Source organism: Toxorhynchites rutilus, chromosome 2 (genome assembly GCF_029784135.1).
Source record: "Toxorhynchites rutilus septentrionalis strain SRP chromosome 2, ASM2978413v1, whole genome shotgun sequence".
Taxonomy (NCBI): domain Eukaryota; kingdom Metazoa; phylum Arthropoda; class Insecta; order Diptera; family Culicidae; genus Toxorhynchites; species Toxorhynchites rutilus.
Window position 1 is genome coordinate 313421253 of NC_073745.1, and position 24683 is coordinate 313445935.

At 37.9% G+C, this 24683-nt stretch overlaps 1 protein-coding gene across 1 annotated transcript in view; it reads left to right on the forward strand.

The window, feature by feature from the left end:
• Positions 1 to 1541: 1541 nt before the first annotated feature.
• LOC129765222 (axotactin) overlaps positions 1542 to 24683 on the forward strand; it is a 186424-nt gene continuing 163282 nt past the window's right edge. Inside the window, exon 1 of the mRNA XM_055765291.1 lies at positions 1542 to 1692. The gene's annotated coding sequence lies outside the window, so the exon portion shown is untranslated. The remainder of the gene's footprint in view (positions 1693 to 24683) is intronic.

Below are 24683 nucleotides of genomic sequence, written 5' to 3' on the forward strand. Positions count from 1 at the left end.
TCTCGAAATCTGATGGTATTGATACCTCAGGATCTACTCGACCGATTTCGCTGAATTTTTTATCAACATGTAAAAATGAATTATCTAAGGCGTTACATAGCCATTTTTTAATATCTCATTTCTCGATTTTTTAAAAATCGCTATTCAGAGATTTTCCATGAAAAATATCTAATTTTTAACAAAAATGGCCGCCGTTTTGGCAATTTTTCGAATTTTCAAAAACCCCTGTGTAACGTATAGGGTATTGTCCTAAAGTTTCAAAATATTCATTGGAATTTAATCTACGACACCCCGTTGCTTCAGAACCGATACCACCAGCAAGGTACTGATTTTCAGACAGCATCCACGCATCCAGCTGTCAACAGCGTCATAATCATTATTCGTGCACTCAAAAAATAGAAAATACATCTATATACTATTAAACAATAACCAAATATACATTAATATACATTAAACAATAACCAAAAAAATTATAGGAGGTTGTGTTCAAGACACGACCGCATTGTTGACGTAGAACTACGCTGTAGTTTAATTCAGGTCGCTTGTTTATAACTGCGGATATTACGAAAATTTTTAAATAGCCGTTCTACCAGTTTGGTCGCCCTGAAATGTTTTTATTGTAGAATCATTTGACGATAATTGTTGGATGATTCATTTTTGTACTCGCAAAACAATACATCATTTGACGATAATTGTTGGATGATTCATTTTTGTGCTCGCAAAACAATACATGTGACCCTTAATGAAAGACGTAGTTCTACGTCAAAACACGAACACTTCACTTTATTCGTAACCTCCGAAAACAATCCACGAAAATTCATTATTTTCTTACCTTCCAGACACGGGTCCCCCCTTAAATCTTGCAAGATAAACTCATTTTATTCTGGTTATAAAAACCGCATAATCTCATTTAAAGTAAAGTACTACCTCCATAACGTTCATATTTGAACTAAAAAATGCCAACATTCATACTGAGACGACTACAAAATCCTGGTTCGATACCCAGAAAATCGATTTGCTGCCAGTTCGATTCATGAAGCAATGTGTTCGTCCAACCATCCAAGATTTAAAGACTCTTACTAGAATCTAACTGTAGCAAAACAACTCACTATCATCTCGATTGTCATTCCACCGAAACCAAACCGCACTGAACCATGCTTCTAAATTATCAAACCGAATTGCAGCACGTCTTGACACCTAGAATTCCATGACCATGAAAACATCCCCTTATCAGCGCTCGGGTGGCTCATCCTACAGTGTCATTTTATAGCACTGGCGGATTCTTTTCTCAGTCAAAATCTCATCAGAACTCCCACACTCGCTCTCTGTTGTTTGCTCTCGCGAAATCTCCGGCAATCCATCCGAGTTGACCATCTCACCATCGCTCTCGTACTTATCACTGATAACCACGGTGACGTAGGAGCAAACGTGTCACCAAAAACAATCAACATCTTGTAAATAAATAGTAAATAATCGGCAGGCTCCATAGCATGCGCAAAACGCTTACGGTCGCTATCACGGCTCAGTTTGATTTCGACCGTCGCGGTGTTTAGTCGCTTTCGCCCTCTTCAAAAAGTGTCAAACACGGTGAAGTTTCGGTGCTGTTCTGGAGATAAAGTTCTTGTGCGCTGATTGATAGTTGTGTTTGGTGTGTTATCAGAGCTGATAAAACTAACCACTGTGCTTTTAAAAGTGAGTTGAATTTGAGCTATTCTCATCAGTGATGAACGTCAATATGAAGACAGCAATCGATCATCGGCAATGGTCTAAACATCGTCAAATGACAAATTATTTTAATATCATCGCCTTCAAATTTTAGTTTAACCAACCATCATACCAAGCTTGCAATCGAACGATTGAACGCTACAGCAAACAAAAAACCCGAAACGACAGATTTCAAGAATGTGATGGATTGTGATTTGAGATTTGAGAACTAGTCACCCTCATCCCCCGCCACATTGGCAACTAAGACATTCCAATTCGAACTCAGAAATGGAAATCGCAAAAAAATACGAATCACAACCGTAATAGCTTTCGCGAACTGCAACCACAGAAACCACATTCCATAAGTTCAAACCATCATCGAAGATTTATGCTCATCAGAAAAATCCATTAGCGAAGTCCGTCCACTTTAGCGCAGCAATGTAGTTCCCGCCGTAGTTCGTCGTCGTCGCTTTTCCGATTTCCGCATCCGCAGTGGAACAAGAGAGAGGCAAAGGTGACGAAAAAGAAGGTGTGGAAATTCCAAGTGGAAAGCGCTTCATTGCCGGCGAGTGGCGCTGTGGCTGCGATGGCTGCCGAAAAGAGTTAATAAATATTCCTTTTTCTCGCAACTCTGCGAGCCAGAAATCGGTGGCAGCTTCCGAGCAGCAGCAATCAGGAGTGGCACTTTCGCGCGCTACGGGTCGAACTGCCAGTGAATGTCGGCTGGGTGAATGATAGTGTGCCAACTGCAAATTGCGATCTAATGGTTGAATATTTAAAATTCCAATATGTAAAACTTAAGTGATGAAGAAAAACGAGCGCAAATGACGCCCCTGAATTCGTTTTGGTCTGTTTTTTTTTCTTATTGCTGGTGTTCCGTTTCGGAGGCCATGTTCGAGTTCTGCGAGGCTCGGAAACAAAAGATGGTAGAATTAATGGCTTTCCAGCAGTGGAGAGAAGGAAATTTTACGTTTGTTTTGCGTTGGAGTAGAATAAATTATAGAACTGGAACTAATTTGAACTGATGATGTATTGATGGTTCGGAGTGGTTCATGAGTTAAAGTCACCTTTTTTTCTGGAATCGTGAACTACACCAAGGCTACTACATCTGTAAGCTTTGATTGAAGTTATATTGATGTGTTCTTGGAACGAAGAATGTTACACGATCGCTACTGAGAGTGCGAGAATGTTTCATAATTGCACGTACAAATTCTGCTTGTGAATAATTGTCATCAGCTGTTGAGATCCAGCTGATGACAATTATTCACAAGCTATAAACATTGTTCATACTACTATCCATTTGAATGTCATTCCATGCGTTCGTCAAGGTAATGAAATGTCTGTAGTTTTTGACATAGAGTACGAGGAAACAATAGATGATTTTCTTCAGAATAGTGGAATGGATTAATATCATTCCTTGGGTAGTACAATTGTGGAACGTTATAGTTTCTAGACTTTGGACGATAAAATATTAATTTTGGGACTTTTAACTACACTATACCAATTTTCTTATGTTTGATACATCGTGGACTGGAAAGTCTTCTATGTTGGCAAAAAAAAATACATCGATTACCAAATTTTTCATACCACCGCGCTGTGAATTAATTGTAGTGTTGCTCTTTTTTACAAATCAATCGTTCATCCACTATTGAAAATTTTCAGCTGTTCGCTTAGTCACGATCTGCTCTGCTTATGAAAACTGACGTTCTGAAGGAACTAAAGCATGTGAATTGAACATTAATTTACCAACAATTTAATAAACACGCGGATACTGTTCCTGTATTCAACTCCGCAGCATGAATGAGTCATAGCTCATTGAATATTTATTTAAGTACTGTTAGTTACGTACTCAGTACGGAGAGAATTCCTCCAGTATAGTCATTTCTGTGCATGCCCTTGCATTCATCGCCCACAACTCGCCGGGGTGGTTTTTGAGTGTTTTAACACTGGTTTCGAATTCCTGCGATGGTTCTGCAGCAGTCTTCAGAAAACAAACGCAGCGCTGCGCTTGAGTTTAATTCTCATCAGCGCGCGCTCAAAGAAAACTCGTATTACCTCTTGGTGTGAAGAGCACAAAATTCATAAGCACGACAGCGCAAAATGTACCCGGCGCAGAACTCAGATACAGTGATGCTTCTGTATCCGGACGCTTTTTTATCCGGACACTTTTTCATTACATTACATTCATTACATTACAATATTATGCCAAAACCATGACATTTTTTGCATGTTGAATTGATGTGACTGATAGTTACTATTGTGTCAATTTAGTTTAGCGTCAAACATGGTACCTACCTGTTAACAAAAAAATGTTAAAAATCAAAAATAAATGTGAATTTCACAAACCCATGTCCGGAATAAAAAGCACATTCAGAAAATGATTTTAAATACGGACGGTCAAAATTGATGATTGAATTTCTCATTGAAGGAGTTGCTTAAGGGTATGTTAGATGCCTTAGTATGGAGTATAAAGTGTGGAGCAAAGATTTTCGATCCGGGAAACCACTCTTCGTTATACAGGACGGGGTCGATTATATGACCCGTTTGTATATACGTGGGTAACTTTATAACTTTGTCTGTAGCGCACAATTAATAGAAATTTAACCCCCTTCCTGTTGACCGATTGATCTGAAATTTGGAAAACACCTTTATCTCTGCAGTCATTATAAAAATGCGTATTTCATAATCTTGAAAATCCAAAATGACGGCCGCTATAAAATGGCGGATTTCATATTTTATCGAAACCCCATCAATATGGGTATCAAACGAAAGGGCTTGACTAGTAGAACACAGTTGTTTCTGAAAAATTCAAATTCAAAATGGCCGCCAGCAAAAAATGGCGCCATATATATATTTTTTTTTTCAAATCTTATCAGTATGAGTATCAAATGAAAGGACTTGATTAGTAGAATACAATTATCGATGAAAAATGTAAATCCAAAATGGAAGTCGCTACAAAAAAGTGGAATACATATTTTCTTAGAACTCCACCAATATGGGTATCAAACGAAAGGGATTGGGATTCTACTAGTCAAGCTCTTCATTTGATACCCATATTGATGAGGTTTTAAAAAAAATATGGCGCCATCTTATAGTGGCAGCCATTTTGGATTTCAATTTTTCATGAAAAACTGTCTACTAGTCAATACCTTTCATTCAATACCCATATTGATGGGGTTTAGAGAAAATATGTAATCTGCCATTTTGTAGCGGCCGCCATCTTGGGTTTACATTTTTCATCGATAACTCTGTTCTGCTAGTCAAGCCCTTTCGTTTGATACCCATATTGATGGGGTTCTGAGAGAATATGTAATCCGCCATTTTGTAGCGGCTGCCATTTTGGATTAACATTTTTCATAAATTCCTGTATTCTTCTAATCAAGTCCTTTCATTTGATACCCATATTGATAGGATTTTGGAAATATATATAAATGGCGCCATCTTGTAGTAGACATCTTGTGAAAATACAATAAATAATTGGATTAATAAAAAACTTTTGTACCAAACCCGTTTCCATTTAGTCCCGCTACTTATGATGCACCCGTTAATATGTTCTGTGATTCATAACATAGATGAAGGCCTTCTAATTTCATAGGAAAGCTAACATTAGTGCTATGTTATGTCAATATTTTTTAGTAGTTTAAGTTATATTCGTAAGCGCTTTAGCGTCCGGATTTCGATGCATTACTATACTAAATATTTTTTCTCACTTGTGTGACGAGCCTGACGAGTCTGACGAGCTCAGCTGTGAAAAATTGAAAATAAAATGGTTTATTTATTTTCTATGTTTGTTTTCTTGTGTTTTTCATGATTTTTCAATTGGGGAGGCAAAAAATAAAGATTACATCACAGCGAAGACCACCAGGGGAATACTCTAAAAATGTAGTTTGTTTTATCGACCATTAAGAAGTGTAGTAATCTCAAAAAATGATAGTTTGTTCCGACGTTATTGAATTATTCCAAGATAAAGGGTGTGTCACATCAAATTGCATCACGGAAAGAACGCTGTAGAAATTTAATTTTTAGGAATTATATCTTCGGCTTTCGCTTATAATCAGATATGAGTGTATAGATCACGTTGGCCATGCTTCACTGTCAATTTTTCGTAAATTTGGAAAAATGTCGTCGAACGAAAAAGAGCGTCGTGAATGAATCCTGCGCACTCATTTCGAGAATCCGGAGTTGTCACATCGGGACATCGGTAAGATGCTGGGAATCGTCCAATCCACGGTCAGCAGAGTACTAAAACGATACTTCGAGAACCTAACCATCGACCGGAAGGTGAAGAACGGCAAAAATGGATGCTCCGTCAGTGAAAAAGATCACAAGCGCGTAGTTAGGCAGTTTAGACGTGATCCGAGAAGTTCGGTCCGGGATGTCGCCAATAAGCTGAATTTGTCAAGTTCATTCGTCCAGCGGACCAAGCAGAGGGAGGGCCTGCGTATATACAAGGTTCAGAAGGCTCCTAACCGCGACGAAAGGCAAAACATGGTGGGGAAGACGCGAGCCCGGAAGCTGTACACCGAAATGCTGACGAAGCCGCATTGCCTGGTAATAGACGACGAAACCTACGTCAAAGCGGACTTTCGTCAGCTGCCGGGCCTGTTGTTCTTCTCCGGAGAGGACAAATTCAGCGTTCCGGAGGAGATTCGCAAGCAGAAACTATCCAAGTTTGCCAAAAAGTACATGGTGTGGCAAGCGATCTGCTCTTGCGGAAAGCGGAGCGCCCCCTTCGTGTGACCGGCACGGTAAACGGGCAGGTTTACCTTAAGGAGTGCCTACAGAAGCGCTTACTACCACTATTGAAGCAGCACGAGGGCCCGACCATCTTCTGGCCGGATCTCGCTTCGTGCCACTATTCAAAGGACGTGTTGGAGTGGTACGAAGCCAACGGGGTCACCTTCGTGCCAAAGGAAATGAACCCGCCCAACGCGCCGGAGCTTCGCCCAATAGAGAAATATTGGGCGATTATGAAGCAGGCCCTCCGGAAGAACCCAAAAGTTGTCAAATCGGAGACGGACTTCAAGAGAAAATGGATTTCTGTTAAAAAAAAAACTACAACCTGACGTTGTACAGAACCTTATGGACGGAGTAAATAGGAAGGTGCGAGCATACGGGCTTGGGCTCGAGGTATGAATAAAAAGAAAATGCCAAAAGTTGTTTAATAGTTTTTATTTTACTGTCTAAAATTTTCAAAAGGATCGGTCTACTGGGCGAATTTCTACAGCGTTTTTTCCGTGATGCAATTTGATGTGACACACCCTTTATGCTACATAATGCTATTCTCCATGGAACCGCAGCAGAATCAAGTTGATTCATCTTCTTCTTCTTGAATGGCGTTAACGTTCCCTGTGGAACTTTTGCCGTCTCAACGTATGCATTAACTAGCGTCATTTATTAATACTTAGTTGAGATTTCTTAAGCCAAATAACACGCCTTGAATGTATTCCGAGGGGCAAGCTCTTGAATACGCGTGACCACAGTGCAAGTCGAAGGAATTTTCTTTGACGAAAAATCCCCCGGCCAGAACGGGAATCGAACCCAAACACCCGGCATGATAATGTGAGACGCTAACCACTCGACCACGGGTGCACCAAGTTGATTCATGTTTCTCTCAAATATATAAAAAATTATAAATGGTTGAACACTCGCTGTGTCTACCGAAGTCAGGCGTTACGTTGCGAAAAAAAAACAATGTTCGATATCAGGCACCACCATTAGGTTCATTGTTTTATCTTACAATTTTAGTTCATAGGCGAGTTCGTGTAGCGATTTCGTTCCGCCCAAAATTTTATCAATACCTTCAAACATTCACGTTTTCTTACTATGCGCAAGTTCATGAGTCCAATCGTAGAACTGCTCATTGATTGATCGACCTTTTAAAATTACCTTTTACTATAAAATTCCTAGTACTAAATCAATTTCCACTTTTGAACAAAGATCAATTTCGTTAGCGCAAACATCAAATGGACTAACAACGCTTGTCACTATGAAATTGTAGAACATATGGGAATTGAATTTTCGCAAAGTTCCAAACTTCCGAGTTTCCCGAAAATTTTCAATTGTCATGTTTGGTTGGAATATGTTCGATTGAAATATGTGTTTTAATGTTATGGAACCCCCCCTCCATTCCAGAGGAGAGAGAGGTGTCATATCATCATAGCAACATTTCTCGTACGTATTTGGGATGTAAGGGTTTTTTTGGTACGAGAAATTTTTTTTTTTTGGATAAAAAAAAAAAAATTTCTCGTACCAAAAAAACCCTCACATCCCAAATTTTGTTCCGTTTGCGTGATTGATTCTCGAGTAATTCAGAGTGTCTACTCACCATAGAAACACTTCTTGCCCCCTAAAACCTTCACATGCCAAATTAGGCTTCATTTGCTTGATTGGTTTCAGAGGTATGCAGAAATCTGTGTTTCATTCGTATGGCAGCCCCCTTTAGAGAAGGGGGAGGAGTGTCTCACCACCATAGAAACATTCATTGCAACCCAAAACCTCCACGTGCCAAATTTGGTTTCGTTTGCTTGATTAATTCTCGAATAATGCAGAAATTTGTGTTTCATTTGTATGACAGAACAACCTCCCCCTCCTCCTTAGAGAGAACCTTCTCCGACCCCAAAAACTCCTACATACCAATTTTCATATCGATCGGTTCAGTAGTTTTCGGGTCCATAAGAATCAGACAGACAGCATTCCATTTATATATACAGCCATTCCATACCAAACCGATATAGTAGTTATCAGATTTTCGTGAAAACCCGTATTTTTTTCATTTTGTCAGTAGGGTGACCATTTCCATTTTAGGGTTGTCCGAATAATCAAGTTTTTCCTCTTTTTTCCAAAAATAACTTTTTTCAAAAACTCATAACTTTTGAACTACTCGACCGATTCAGATGATCGACATATCAAATGAAAGCCAATCAATTTTTTGAAAAAATACTACACCTGTACTAAATTTGAATTCTGTTCTCGTTATTAATGATTGTATTTGTTTTTTATAGTTTTCCTGGTCTCGGGAACAAGGGCGCTATATATTTTTTTATATTTTTTATGGAAAGCTGATAATTTTTCACATAACATATCTCGAAACCAGGGAGGCGTTTTTTTTTCGTTTTTGAGTTATGATTTTTCAAAGTTACCCGATGGTTCAAAAAATCAGTTTTCCCTTTTTTCCCAAAAATGACTTTTTTTGAAAAAAAATACTACTTTGAAACTACTGGACCGATTCAGATGATCGACATATCAAATTAAAGCCTACTAGCTACCCTTTCTTAAAAAAATAACACACTTGCCAATTAATTGGATTCTAGTCACATACATCCAGTCTAGTCGCATAGAAATATTGAACGAAAACTGAAAACATGTTGACTTTGAAAAATCATAACTTAAAAACGTAAAATAACACCCTCTTGTATTCGGATATATTATGTAAAAAAACTCAGCTTTCAGGAAAAAATATAAAAAAGTATGGCACTCTCGATCCCGAAACGATGTAAGCTATAGAAAACAAATATAATCAATAATTACGAAAACAAAATCCATTTCTATTCAGAGTGTAATATTTTTCCAAACAAGACAAGCTTATTGGCTTTAATTTGATGTGTCGATCATCTGAATCGGTTCAGTAGATCAAATTATTTATTATTTTTTGTAGTGGAAAAAAATGGGAAAAAAAACGATTTTTCGGAAAATAGGTTATCTTTGAAAAATAATAACTCAAAAACGAAAAAAAACGCCTCTCTGGTTTCGAGATATGTTATGTAAAAAATTCTCAGCTTTCCGAAATAAAAATAGAAAATAATATAGCGCCTTTGTTCCCGATACCATGAAAACTATGAAAAACAAATACAATCATTAATGTCGAAACCAAAATCAAATCTTGTGCAACTCTGGTATTTTCAGAGATCAGCTAATTGGCTTTAATTTGATATGTCGATCATTCTAATCGGCTCAGTAGTTCAAAAGTTATGAATTTTATAAAAAAAATGATATTTTTGGAAAAAGGGGAAAAATTTGATTTTATGGACCACCCTATGGAAATGGTCACCCTAACAAAAAAATGGGTGGGTTATATCTATGATATAACCGCAAGGTTGACGTGGAACTACCTTAGCTTAGCAATCATTCGTTTGTATTGACTAAATTCTTGATTGAATGAAACAGTTTCCAAATTCAATTGAGTTCAATATATTTGCTCTGTGAGTGAAATGAAAATGAACAAATGCCATGTAAAGTCAATTCATTTATTGTGATTGATTGTTCTTCGTTACAAGTAAATTTAATGACGGACCTTTTACGTTTGGTATGATGACTAGAACAAAATATATGTACGGAAGAATTATCCAATAAAGAAAAAATATATTATCAAACGATTATTTCATTTTACATTTCCCTCTGAAGTTTACATCCCAAAAGTGTACATACTTCTCGAATCTCGAATTTGCTTGAAACTGGGAAGTTCATTCGCTTAGGGAAATCGTAAATCGGGCCAATCAAAACGATGCAGTTAGGGCGTTTAGATAACGCCTAATATTTTACAGTTATTCAATTGTTTATCTAATGAAAAACAACATTTTGTTAGTTGCGATAGATGCGTAGAAATATTCCCTATCAATTGATGCAAACATCTCTCCTATCCAGTACGAAATGTTCGAGCTATAAGCATTCGAAATCTTTCATTTATTCCTGCATGTTCTGTGTTTAGGTTTTCATTTTACCCTCCATATATTCCGGTTAGACGTAGTCCCACGTCAAAAATTAAAAAATACGAGTTACCACGGAAATCTGAGAAGCACTATACCGGTTTGACATGGAATGGATGTATATAAAGACAAAATATTGAGACAAATCTCGAAAAAATAGAAACCGATTGTCCACTAAATTTAGCTTGACAGTGATAGAAAATCCACGTGCTGTGAATCTTTGCTATCAGCCAAAGTCGTTATCACCAATGTTTTGCCAACATCGTACATCAATCCACACTTTAGCCCGTCACGTATTTGTTGATTTCCAATGGCATTCAAATCTCAAAATGGGCCAATCACACCAACAAAAAATCACATACTTCTCAGCTCAACGTCCCAGCAACAATCCAGTTACCACTGAGTGGAAAGAAGATTGGACCAGAAATCGAATCAAATCTAAGTCACATGTTTGGCCGCGTCAAAAGAAGGTGCGTTTCGCGCGGGACGCGTTTACGCGCTCGTATGTCGGCGGGGATGGCACAATTGTCCGTCCGTCCGTCCGCCGGTGGCTCTCGAGTAAATCACATTTCTGACGAGTAGATGATAACAAATATCGAAGACGATAATTGAAGCGAGCGGTGTGCCATTGCCAAAAGGGGCTTAGCAGTATGTATTGTGTAATATTTGTGCCGCCAACAAACCGGCAGAGACGCGACTGCGATGGTGATTTTTTTCGCTCAAAACATCTAAATTTTGCTCTGACAATTGTCGAAGATGAATGCGAGGATATCGGAAATAAACGGTTCCACGCCAACTAGTGACAACAGATCAGACACGACCAGCTTTAAATTGGATGACATTTTGCATACGCTTTAGATATAGGAGACAAAGTTAAAAAAAAGTCACATGAGGGTTGTGTTCGAGACACAACCGCATAGTTAACGTAGGATTCCGTTGATTTGATTTTGGATATGTTTGAAGAATTACATCGTTAAACTCTTTGAAATGGGCCGTTTTGTTTGGTTGTTGGGTATTGTTTGTTTACTTCACCAGTGTTTACCGAGTGATGACGACAGAAGGATGGTAAACAGTCGTTTGATGGTGCGTATCAGATAAAAGATACCGAAGTGGAACGAGATATGATGAAAACCGCCCTCTGTGATCCTAGACGAGATGCCTCCTGTATTATGTATAGATAAAATAAAGTAAAAAAACTCACCAATGTAATATAAGATAATCACCAATACCGATCACAATTATCAATTTTTCTCGTCAGTACAAACATGTTACTTCAATATACAGAAAACATATTTGAAATGGAAAAGTTAATTTTCTTTTATAATTTTTACTTTCTGAGTGTTTATTCAACCCAATGCGAATTTTAATTGGACTAACAACACCTAATAATATATGTAGAGTATATGGGAAATCACTTTTTCTAATATTTCTTCATTTTTCCAATTTTTCTCGCCGTACAAACATTCATTGGGTGAAAATGAACACAACAAAACAGACAACTTAAACCAAACAACCCGTTCTAGAGCGGGAACGCACCTTGGTGTGCTTGTTTATGAAAATTGAAATAAATCGTTCCATATATCAAGTCATTTTTAACACAACTGCTACCATATACAATTTTACACTTACACTTGTGCTGAATTTTTCACAATACAAGATCGGTCATTGATATGAAATTTCACGAAGCAACCAACATTAAAGTTCCAAATTTAAATTTTATTTGCAAGAATGAATCGTATCACTCACCTCACTTGCAATATAAAAATGCCCCCGACTTTCATATATTTGCAATGACGATTTCCCCCAGGCAGCTTGGTTTTGATGTCTCTGTTAGGGAACACATTCCGGTGGGAGCAAAAGCTCCCCCTACTTTTATGTATTTGTAATGCCGATTTCCCCAGGCAGCTTGGTTTTGATGTCTCTGTTAGGCTAAGCGCAAATTGAGAAGCGTATAGCGCTCGTAAGCGAACGCGAAACTACCAACACGACTCATACGTGCCACAAACGTAGAGTGGTGGAGCGCATATTGAGTCGCAGTTTGGTGTAAATAACATGCCACTCGCATACAATGACTGATTAACACAGAGTTGCGCGATATATTTATTTACTAACACAATCACCCGACCAGTACAGCCATACAGTGCCAAACCCACGGCGCTATATGACTGTTCACCAACACAACTATCACAACAGGCATGACCAGCACGAGAAACTGTGGCTCAGTCACAGCGTCGCGCGAGTCGTGTCTCACGAGCGCTCCACCATCTTGCGTCATCTGGCCAATTTGCGCCGTTCTATCTGTTTTCATTAGCCACAAAAACAGGCGCTATATCGCGCCAAGTTACTCGCGCTATATGCGTCTCAATTTGCGCCTTGCCTTAGGGACCAATCAGAAGTGGGTATTTCCGTTAGGATAGGGTTTGAATTTTTTGAATTGTTCAATAGTTAGTTTCATGACATATATTATTTTCTTCGAAATAATGGAGTGCCGAAATCAATTGAAGCAAAAATTTCATCAATCCATCATGAAATAACTGAGCAATAAGCGTTTGAAATTGGACAATTTTCACGTTGTGCTCGATTTTCGATTTTCAATTTGTACCCCATTATGTTCCCGAAAGACGTAATCCTACGTCAAAATCAATGGATTTTGTGTAAATGAAATTGTGAGGATAATTTTCAATTTGTAGTATCAAATATATTGTTTATACATAAAACGACCAAGCTTATTACAGCAACTGAACCACGAAGATGTGAATAGTTCTTCGCTACGCTTGAACGAAACGTTCACAGTTCTGGACGATGATCGCTGAATCATTGGATAAACGTTCGCCTTAACGAGCGGTAATTGTGCATATTAAATAAAACGCATAAACGACACTACAAAACATCGTCCTCAAGAAGTCAATATTGTATGACTGAGTTGTGACTGGCTGAGAATGTGAACTTGGGGCTGCTGCTACTGCTTCACGTGCACCGGAGTGAACCGGTTCAAGAATAAGTTCTCTTCACTTGGGGAGAAGTTTTTTGTGAGTGGATTCAATTCAGAACATGACAGCGTATATCTCGATTGGTATCAATGTATTTCGCTCTTCGAAAATCGTTCAATGTTTCAAAAGAAAATGCAATTTTGTTGTGATTTTGCGACTGCGAGTGTGAAAAATCAGATCCTTCCATATCACCCCAGGTAGCGCCCGGATCTGTTGCTGATGACATTGCTTCGAAACAGCTTCAATACTAGCAACAATAACGTTTCAACTATACTCAACGAATACTTCGGATCGGTAACCCCCAAGCTTCAACCCAGAATAACAATCTCACCAAAAGCAGCAGGAGCAGCAGCAGCAGCAAACCCAAGAAAAAGGAGAAAACTCTTGAGGCTCTCTGAGATGGCGGCGAAGTGCCAACCAACAGCAGCAGCCAGAAGGATAATTACAATTTTCTTCCGATCCCGAAGCACTTCAGTGCGGGAGGTGGCGGCATTTTCACTTGGCCAGCGTGCGCTCGTTTCCCTTTTTCCAACTTTCCACTCGGTGAAGCGGAATGCGATAAAACTTTGACCTCCCCTCCCCCGGGGGGAAAAGCGGCAGTAAAAACAACAACAGCAATTGCGACTAGCGGTTGTCAACAGAAGAGGAAAATGCGCTCCGCAGAGGTGAAGCTTGGGTAATTTCGCAATTCGAGAATAGTTGGTTGGGACTGTGTGCGAATGTGAATTGGGAGGTGTGTAACAATTCGAGATGATACCGTAGAGAGGAGTTAGTGGAGCAACCGGTCGAAAGGCTAAATTTGTTTGCTTTTTCAGTAGCGGAAAAGTTATCCGTTTAAGCTGTAATTGTAAACTAGGGATTCAACCGATTTGTATATGTTTTTTTCAGTCTCTACCAAAAACAGGTTAATTGAATTTCATTGTAAGGGGAGATAAATTATCCAGGGCAAACATTTTGCAATAACGTTGGATGTTTTTGGGGGCTTTTTCCATCAAAGATGAATTTGCGATTTCGGAAAGAAATCACACGAATTTTATCGCTTTCGGCAAACTTGTCGGTCATTATCAATTCTTTTTATCCGCATTGTCACGGACAGATCGAATTATATTTTATCCATGTGATGAAAACACCCACTCACACACTCACTTACACTAGCCATCGTGGACACTCACATTCACGTCACCACAGTGCATTTCGCCAATTGAAACAAATTGCCCAATTATTGTTTCCCCGCTTGCCGCGCGAGGTAATGAACTCAAATCAGCATCATAAACAGCATCACTCTTTATGCGGTAAAACCGCGATTTTGCGATTTGCGATTTTGCAACGATGGCCAGCGAAATCGGAGCAGAGTCCGTATTCCGTATCGCCATTGCTGGGCACACTTTGGGAATCAAAATTTAATGTCGTTTTCGCCCAGTCGCACCAATATTTGGCGGAGGGGATCGGTTTTGACCCAAATCCCGATGTGCGCACTTCGGAACAATGTGACCGAATTCGGACTGATTTAATTTGGGCCCTATCTTATCGCGTTGCTAAGCTTAGCTATGCGGACCTCATTCGAAGCTGCAGTGCTACTCGCTGCATTTATTTTATCGCAAACCTGTTGTTGAATGCACTAGTTTGATTCGATGTCAGCTGACTCTTATCGGGTAAAGGTGATTGTGCCATTTTTATAATTAGCTTTCGCATGACGGTTTAATTGTTCAAAATATGTACGTCACTTATTTCTTATTTGGCTGATTTGATTAATTGATTGTGGAAAACAAATTCAAGCATGTAGCGGTTAAAATAAACACCCTAAGGAATATGCCAATTTACTGCATCCACAATTTCCGTTTTTCGAAGAATATTACGGCCTAACTAAGTGCTGTTCAAGATATAGAACGATATTTACTATAAAAAATGAAAATAATGAATTATTCATTAATAGAAAAAAAATAGATTTTTGTTTTGTTCGGGGTGTCATATTTCTCCCATAGAAAAGCAACATGTGATAAGATGTATCAGTTTTAGAAAACATATCATTGCATCCATTTTGCCATTTGGCCCAAAACAAACTAAGTAATTTCGAATCGCTGAAATCAAACAAAATATCTGATCACCTCTCATTTGAACTCTCGGCAAACTGATGTTTTGTCTAAGAGATCAGGTCTAATAATTTAAATGTCTCGGAAAATCTCTTGAGGTAGACCCTGTTCTGGAACTATATTGTCATCTCAAGGGATATAGTTTTGATGTATGAATTTTTAAACGAGTTTTTCTCGAAACCATGGTTTTAGCTGGTGGTATCGATATCTATCTACTCGACCGATGTAGGTGATTTTTTTATCAACATGTAAAAATACTCAGGCAAGGATGGTTCCAATCGTATCAACGAGCGCTCGTTACATTCTCTTATTTGATTCATTCAACGCACACAATAATATGTTTTAAATCACTCATGAAACAGAAAACTCACGGCTTACAGAGACAAGGCTAGTTCTTTAGCGAGTAAACATTTTTTTTGATGACGTCATCCGAATTGTCAGTGTAAACAGTCGCCAGTTGTATTTTGTTTTCCGACTTACGCGTAAATGTTCCTGAAATGAAAAATCGAAAATGGTTCAATGCACTGTGAGCGGGTGTATAAATTATGAAAATGACATTATCGGGCCGTGCAGAAAACTCACGGCTTACAGAGACAAGGCTAGCTACTCCGGATCAGTCATTTTTTAGTGACGTCATCTGAGTCGTTGAAGTAAACAATGTGTTCTTATTTTTTATTTTTCGTGCTATGTAATTTTGTGCGTTGATAATATAGTTGATTATATTTAACACCATGAATAATTTGATAAAACATTTATCCACAAAGAACATAATTCTCGGTTTTTCGGAAAGCGAAAGAATCTCTTTTTTGGCCCGATAATTTTCATAATTTATACACCCGCTCACAGCGCATTGAACCATTTTCGATTTTCCATTTCAGGAACATTTACGCGTAAGTCGGAAAACAAAATCAGAGCTGCAATTTGTCATTGTCACTGCATATATTTGAGCTACTATGACGACCATTGCAACATTACCACCAAACGACGTACAACAAAATATAAACCGACAAAACAAATTCCTCATTCTTCGATACTAAATAGTTTGTCAGAGTGTGTTGACGACCAAAGCATGTTGCAGGTCAGTACCATATGATCGTCAAGACGGGAAATACTATGTCACTTGATGTAATGGAAGTTTACACGTTTACCAGGGTGCATTTGTTTACGTTGGGCTACCTGAATACCATTCTTACACGTTATCGCGTTTTCGACATAGTATACAAACTTCAGTAAATACCGGGTACAACAACCGGAACTAAAATCGAACCTTTGCTCGATGAGAATAGAATGCAGTCTCCGACAATCATCAATTCGATGCTGACAATTTTACCGCCTACTTGGTCGGTCAAAATGTATTGACGAAGCTCAGTAACAGGCAAATTGTTGCATCGTACTCCGTCAGTCACCATTTGACCAACATTTTTGTCAGTAGGATGTGACTAACGTGGCTCGTCAGTTGTCAGTGACATTGATGAAAAAATGCAGCTCTGAACAAAATACAACTGGCGACTGTTTACACTGACAATTCGGATGACGTCATCAAAAAAAATGTTTACTTGCTAAAGAACTAGCCTTGTCTCTGTAAGCCGTGCAGAAAACTAACGTGTCAACGAAAACACTGAATGAACACAGCGTGAGAGTCATCGTTTGGTATCTGTGCGCGTGTTCATCGATGCTTGCTTGTATCATTTTATGATTCGTTCGTTAGTTTCTACCGTCGCTTTACTTTCGTATCCTGATCGGATTGGGTGCTTAGCCTCGGAGCTTTGGATCGAATCGCAAATCGCGGTGTCGCTCTCAGAAAAGAATTGAATCGCAAGGCAAAATTGCGATGCGATGAAAATATAACTTTTCGATGTGCTAATGCTCGCAGGTGCGCACCTAACAGTTGTCGTCTTATAACTTCTAAAAGGAAAGCCAATAGGGTTCAGTTTGCTTACCAAATAGTAACTATATATAACCTTCGAAACACAATCTATAAATACTTCGAGTTTTGCTTGTACAATATTTATTATAATACAAATTGTCAAATGCGGACTTTTATATATATATTATTCAAATGATTAAGTCCAAATACAAGCAAAAGCTTGGTATCCAGGAGCCAAGTAGAGTTCGATGAGATGGTTAAGCGAATCAACATAAGGGATGCTATGTTTTGGGTGGCCGAGGCTTGGGACGAGGTACCGACTGATTCCATTGTGAAGTCAAGGAAAATGTCGATATCCCGTTGTCGGCTGTAAAAGAACGCATGAACGCATGAACGGTGATTTTATGGTTTTCGGAAGACTCAAACTTTGGCGTCTTTACGACAATAGTAAGTAAAGTCTGAATAAGCTAAAATGTTGTATAGTGTATTTTTTCGAGGTAATCATTTTTTTTCAGGAAGTCCCATTCGTAAATTTGAGATGACCATTCTCATTGGCACTCTAATGCACATCGTTACTCATGAATTTATTTTTAAACCAAAATAAATAATAATTTGCAAGAAAAAAATTAAATTAAATTAAATATATTCTGCGATAATATCGTAACATAAGAAAATGCTAAATAGACATCTTTTGAGAATCCAATAAATCAAAGGACTATCAAAGCAGATTCAAAGATTTATCACTTATTTTGTATTCTTTGCAACAATCTCAACACTCCTACCCCAACTTTTCCTTTTCCTTACTACATCCATGATTATTCGAAAGATCATATGATGCACTGTGGATAACCGAATATACTAAACAGACACTGCTCATCCTAACTACATCCATGTTTCATTAAATTATCATATTAGGTATGTTTAAATATTAAATCGATGTATTCATTTAAATTTGGAATTTCCAACGTATATACATTTACTGCAGATAATCGAAACTAGTTGTATAGACCAACCCCTTTTCCAGCTCTCTCCTCTCTCTAGCTTCGTACAAATTTGTTCAAATAACCATATTTATAAAGTATATTAACAAATTCAAAATTTTGGATGAAAAAAAAAATCAAAACCAAAATACTGCGGATGATCGAGTCTAAAATTCCGGATAATCGAGTCCGACCTGTACTTACTCTTCCTTAACTTATATTAAAATTATTTCAATATACAGGTCGGACTCGATTATATACAGACTCAATTATATGTGATTCGATTATATACAATTTTGGACTCGATTATATACAGTTTGAAAAAAAAGAATATTTTTTTTATGTTTCAAATATGACTTATTTCAAGAAGAAATGTAACCTTTAAACGTTAATGTGTAATTTAAGTGACTAATTCATATACAGTAGGGTAAAAATCGTGATTTTTGAAGATTTTGCTTGAATTTTCACCAAGAATTAATTATATCGATATTGCAGCCAGATTAAGATAGATAGAAGTTGGGTGTCAAAGAACAAATTGTAGATCGGTTAGAGAGCTTCAATTTGATTGATAGAAACAATCCAGTTTAATAAAAAAATCAGGATTACATTAATAATAATACATTAACAATTACTAACTTTTAAGTTTTTCACTTCCAAAATGTTATTAAAATCCATTAATTTAGATGTTCCACTACAATATCCTGTATCAAATTTTCTCATCTTTCAAATGAAAGTAACAGAATCGTCTTCCGTAGCGTACTTTGTAATGTAGAGCCAGTTCGAGGCAACAGAGTCCGAAACAAATAAAAAGTTCTATAACTCTGTCATTGTTGAAATTCGAACATATGCGTAGAAGGATTTTTTCCATCAAATATGATCATCTATCACCCTCTGAGAGAATCTGGATAATTTTTTTTCATGTGAGAAAGGTATTTTCTGACTTTGAGGGGATGAATCAAAAATCAAATTCCTCTTTTATATTCAAAAAAAAAAAGAAAAATACATGCCAAAAAAAACGAATAAAAAATTATTTTTTTTGGTTCCGTTATATACAGGATTCGATTATTTATAGTGAAAAGAAATCAGAAAATGTATATAATCGAGTCCGCACCGTATAAACAGGATTCGATTATATATAGTGAAAAGAAATCAGAAACTGTATATAATCGAGTCCGCGCTGTATCCCCAAAAACCATAATTGTAACCTTTTCTGTTATTAAGTTCTTAACAGAAGAAAATCTGTTCAATATTCATTGCAGAAAACGTGATAAAGGGTGTGTCACATCAAATTGCATCACGGAAAAAACTCTGTAGAAATTTAATTTTTAGGAATTATATCTTCAGCTTTCGCTTATAATCAGATAAGAGTGTATAGATCACGTCGGCCATGTTTCACTGTAAATTATTCGTAAATTTGGAAAAATGTCGTCGAACGAAAAAGAGCGTCGTGAATTAATCCTGCGCACTCATTTCGAGAATCCGGAGTTGTCACATCGGGACATCGGTAAGATGCTGGGAATCGTCCAATCCACGGTCAGCAGAGTACTAAAACGATACTTCGAGAGCCTAACCATCGACCGGAAGGTGAAGAACGGCAAAAATGGATGCTCCGTCAGTGAAAAAGATCACAAGCGCGTAGTTAAGCAGTTTAGACGTGATCCGAGAAGTTCGGTCCGGGATGTCGCCAATAAGCTGAATTTGTCAAGTTAATTCGTCCAGCGGACCAAGCAGCGGGAGGGCCTGCGTACATACAAGGTTCAGAAGGCTCCTAACCGCGACGAAAGGCAAACATGGTGGGGAAGACGCGAGCCCGGAAGCTGTACACCGAAATGCTGACGAAGCCGCATTGCCTGGTAATGTACGACGAAACCTACGTCAAAGCGGACTTTCGTCAGCTGCCGGGCCTGTTGTTCTTCTCCGCAAAGGACAAATTCAGCGTTCCGGAGGAGATTCGCAAGCAGAAACTATCCAAGTTTGCCAAAAAGTACATGGTGTGGCAAGAGATCTGCTCTTGCGGAAAACGGTGCGCCTCCTTCGTGATGACCGGCACGGTAAACGGGCAGGTTTACCTTAAGGAGTGCCTACAGAAGCGCTTACTACCACTATTGAAGCAGCACGAGGGCCCGACCATCTTCTGGCCGGATCTCGCTTCGTGCCACTATTCAAAGGACGTGTTGGAGTGGTACGAAGCCAACGGGGTCACATTCGTGCCAAAGGAAATGAACCCGCCCAACGCGCCGGAGCTTCGCCCAATAGAGAAATATTGGGCGATTATGAAGCAGGCTCTCCGGAAGAACCCAAAAGTTGTCAAATCGGAGGCGGACTTCAAGAGAAAATGGATTTCTGTTAAAAAAAAAACTACAACCTGACGTTGTACAGAAACTTATGGACGGGGTAAAGAGGAAGGTGCGAGCATACGGGCTTGGGCTCGAAGTATGAATAAAAAGAAAATGCCAAAAGTTGTTTAATAGTTTTTATTTTACTGCCTAAAATTTTCAAAAGTATCGGTCTACTGGGCGAGTTTCTACAGCGTTTTTTCCGTGATGCAATTTGATGTGACACACCCTTTAATCTATTAATATGTGTTCTTCGCCTTCACTCAGTTTTTAAAGTTATTTAATTCATCTTCTTTAAAACAAAATTATTGATTGTCGGTCCAGGTCAAGACCATTTGCGCGAGTATATTAGGGTTAAAAACGTTTTGTTGGGAGAAGTAATGGATACAATCTGGAACGTAACGTTATTCGATGGTGTGAAAAGTTCTTTCGGATTTACATTGGAACTTCATTTCTTTTCTGAAGAAACATTCCGCAAAAACTAAATATATTCTAAGTATATTCGGAAGATTACTGTATCGTATTTATTTTCCATCGATTGGTGGAGCGCTATACTCCATGCAAAAACTGGTAAATATTGACCATCCGGATAACAGAAAAATTCTTGCTATCAATTTCATATCACATCTGTGTGTATATTCGCATGTACCAGACTTTTTTATTCGATGTTTTCTTCTTTACGTTAGCCGTGTCGTCCTATTTTTTTTTTGTCGTTAAAAGTTACTTGCTGGCGGTTTTCCAATGTCCTTTATGTTGCTATGCAAACTACTGTACCACAAGCATTTACAAAACATCACATCTTTTATCGCATATACAATTAGCCCACATTAATCTAAAACATGTATTACACCTGATAAATTTTAAGAATAAGTAGGGGACATTCAAAAACAACTGATCGAATAAAAATCGCAGCTTTGTTCCCTGCTTATAAATATTTGTACGGTATGCATCACAATATACAGACATTTGCTGCATTTGCCCCTAAAATGCTTGCTGTCGGTATGATAATTGTTCAAATGAGTGCAATCACGGGAAAATTATCGTTTGGCGATCCTTCTCTGTCTCATCCACACACAAATCCGATCGATGGAGAGTAGTGAATCATTAGTCGACAGAGCTGCTGTTCTTTCTACTTACGAGACAGAATGAACTTGTCTACCACATGTTTGGATTCGCTCACTTACTGAGTGGTATCGTATGATGCGAGACCAACACATTGATTGAAGAAGCTGTTTTCACATGCTGAAAAAAGTTGGATGCTTTCGTCGATTCTCTCGTCAACCACCAACATTGTACTCAGGGCCCACATTGACCATCTGTGTGTTGTTACAGGAAAACTACGTCCACGCAACAATCTTCAGCGATGGAGATCGATCCACGGTCGAAATAAGATCGATTCATCCATACAACTGTTCTGCTCTGCTCTGCTCTGCAAAACACATCGGGCTGATGTTCTATTAATAACTCAAAAATGATCATATTAACTGTCTCCGCTGTCCGGTGGTTTAACTGGATAATGGAAGAACAGAAGGAATACTCTTACGCCGAAAAATGGCAACTGTGTAATGTGCTAATTATAGATATGATAACCATGTGACATGTATACGATTAAAATTCGGCTCTGTTACAGCTAAAATGCTAATGAGCCTGAAATAAAAAAATGGGATAAAAAAAAGGTAAAAATAAATTATCTGAAGCATCACATAGCCGTTCTTTGATATTTCATTTTTTCGATTTTTATGAACTTCTAAACAGCGATTTTTCATAAAAAATAACTTATTTTTAACAAAAATGGCCGCCATTTTGGCAATTTTTCGAAGTTTTCAAAACCCCATATGTAACACTTTGAGTATTGTCCTAAAGTTTCAAAATATTCATTGAAATTCGAACTTTAAATTTAAAAATAATGATGATGGTCCCACCTCATTCCCCTACAAAGGTTTGAGCAGGACGAGTTATCTTATTGATAATAATCGAGTTAGTGTATTTCTTTATTACATCATACTAACCAGTGAGCACATTAAATTGAAAAGAAAACGGACTGGTTATCCCGCAGACATAGATTACTTATCAAAAGAACAATTTAGGCCTTTATCTAAAGTATTCATTCCATGGCAGACAATTTCGAAGAAATTTCCAACCCGGAATTGAACCCAATGCCTATGTCAGTATTAGCCATGAATTTACAAGGGAAATCCCGCTTTATCATATCCCCGGCCACGGCCTGCAATTGCGATTGTTTCCAAGTTCTACTAGCTGAGCAAACCCAAGCCTAATTCCAGCCAATACTTCAGGCCCATTACTTTACATATCCCAAGGCATGTCAAAAAAATTTCCAACCCGAAAAAATACTTGACCGATCAGGAATTGAACCCAATACCTATGTCAGCATTAGTCTTGATTTTACAAAGGAATTCCCGCTTCACTGGATATCCGACAACGGTCTGTTAATCGTTTTCGAGACCAGACAGCTGAGCAAACTTAAGCCTAATTCCAGCCGACACTTCAGGCCTTTCATTCAACCTGGGGTATAAACGTGTCAACCTGAATCTGCAATGAGATGCCACAACACAGAAAAGTCTTGATATGAATATCTGTTGAGAAGATGACTTTACAAGTATTCCGATTGAGCTATCCCTAGCTTACCTCAGGTTTCCACATTAAATCCATTTGAACACTTTCATTAAAAAAAGTTTTTTTTTGCATACTTTCTGTCTCAAGTTATCTATGTTTGATAACGCGCACGGGCTCAAGCTATTGAAGATTTCCCAAGTATTGTTTAAGTTGTTGTCTACAGGTAAAGGAAAAAAAATAACCATCATCATTATAGTCTAAAGATAAGAAAATACAAATATCCGTTAAAACTTTGTCATCTTACATACTAACATTAATTATTTGCAGAGTCAAAAATCTAAATCATGCTTCAAAAACTTTTCACAAATAGGGTAAATGATCTTGGTTTGTCCAATTTGGGGTGTTTTTACGCAACTAGTAAATGCAAATCGATTTTTCTTCATGAAAATCACACATAATCGATACGAGTTTGGGTTTGTTGAAAAGCCCCAAGTCTCTAGTTGCTAATACTACCATAAGGTGTTGAAATTATTCAAATTTTTATGTTTTTTAACGATTTACCTTAAAGAAGAATTATGATCATGGTTTGACCACCTCTGATCATGGTTTGCCCAAAAAAATGATCATGGTTTGTCCGGTTTTAGAAATCTCCATTTTTGAATGAAAACATTCGAATTCACAATTAGATGTTGCATTTATCATTGCTTGAGTTTACTGTCATCATATTGATTCATTCATAATTAAGGCTTTCTTCAGAATATTGCCTTGGGCATTTTAGAAGTGTTCACCTCAACACAATCAACACAGAAAAACCATACTTCTGCTATGCGCGAAGCACACCATAAACACATATAAACAAACTGCAGCGCGCCAAGCGGTTGCCATAGAAATCATGTGGACAAAACAACATTATTGAATTGGACAACTCATGATCAGAATTGAGTTCCTCAAAATGCGTTAATTTAATGGTTTAGCTATGTAAATCCGATACAAATGGTGAGCAAGCATGATGTTTACAATATTTATAAGTGTTGTCCAGAAATCCAGAAAAGGTCTGAATACGTGCCAAATAATCATCTGGTGATCGATTAAAAGTTAGCTCGAATGAGGGGCGCATTGACACAAATAGAAGGTGTATTTTATAATCCTTTAAACATGTGATTTCGTAAAAATATACTATCAAACTACTATAAATCATGTAAAAGGCAATTTCATTTATATGTTTCGAAACATTCGAAGGCCTTATTTGACACAGGAGCGCTGAATTAGAGCATTCAAAAAACTGGCAAAAAAGTATTTTCGACTGGACAAACCAAGATCATTTACCCTACTACGGAATATTCGGAGGCTTGTTGTTGTCTTTGCTTCATTTGGTAATGTGTTATACAAGCGATATCCTTTGAAAAACAGTGAGTTTTGGGTACATGACATTCGAAA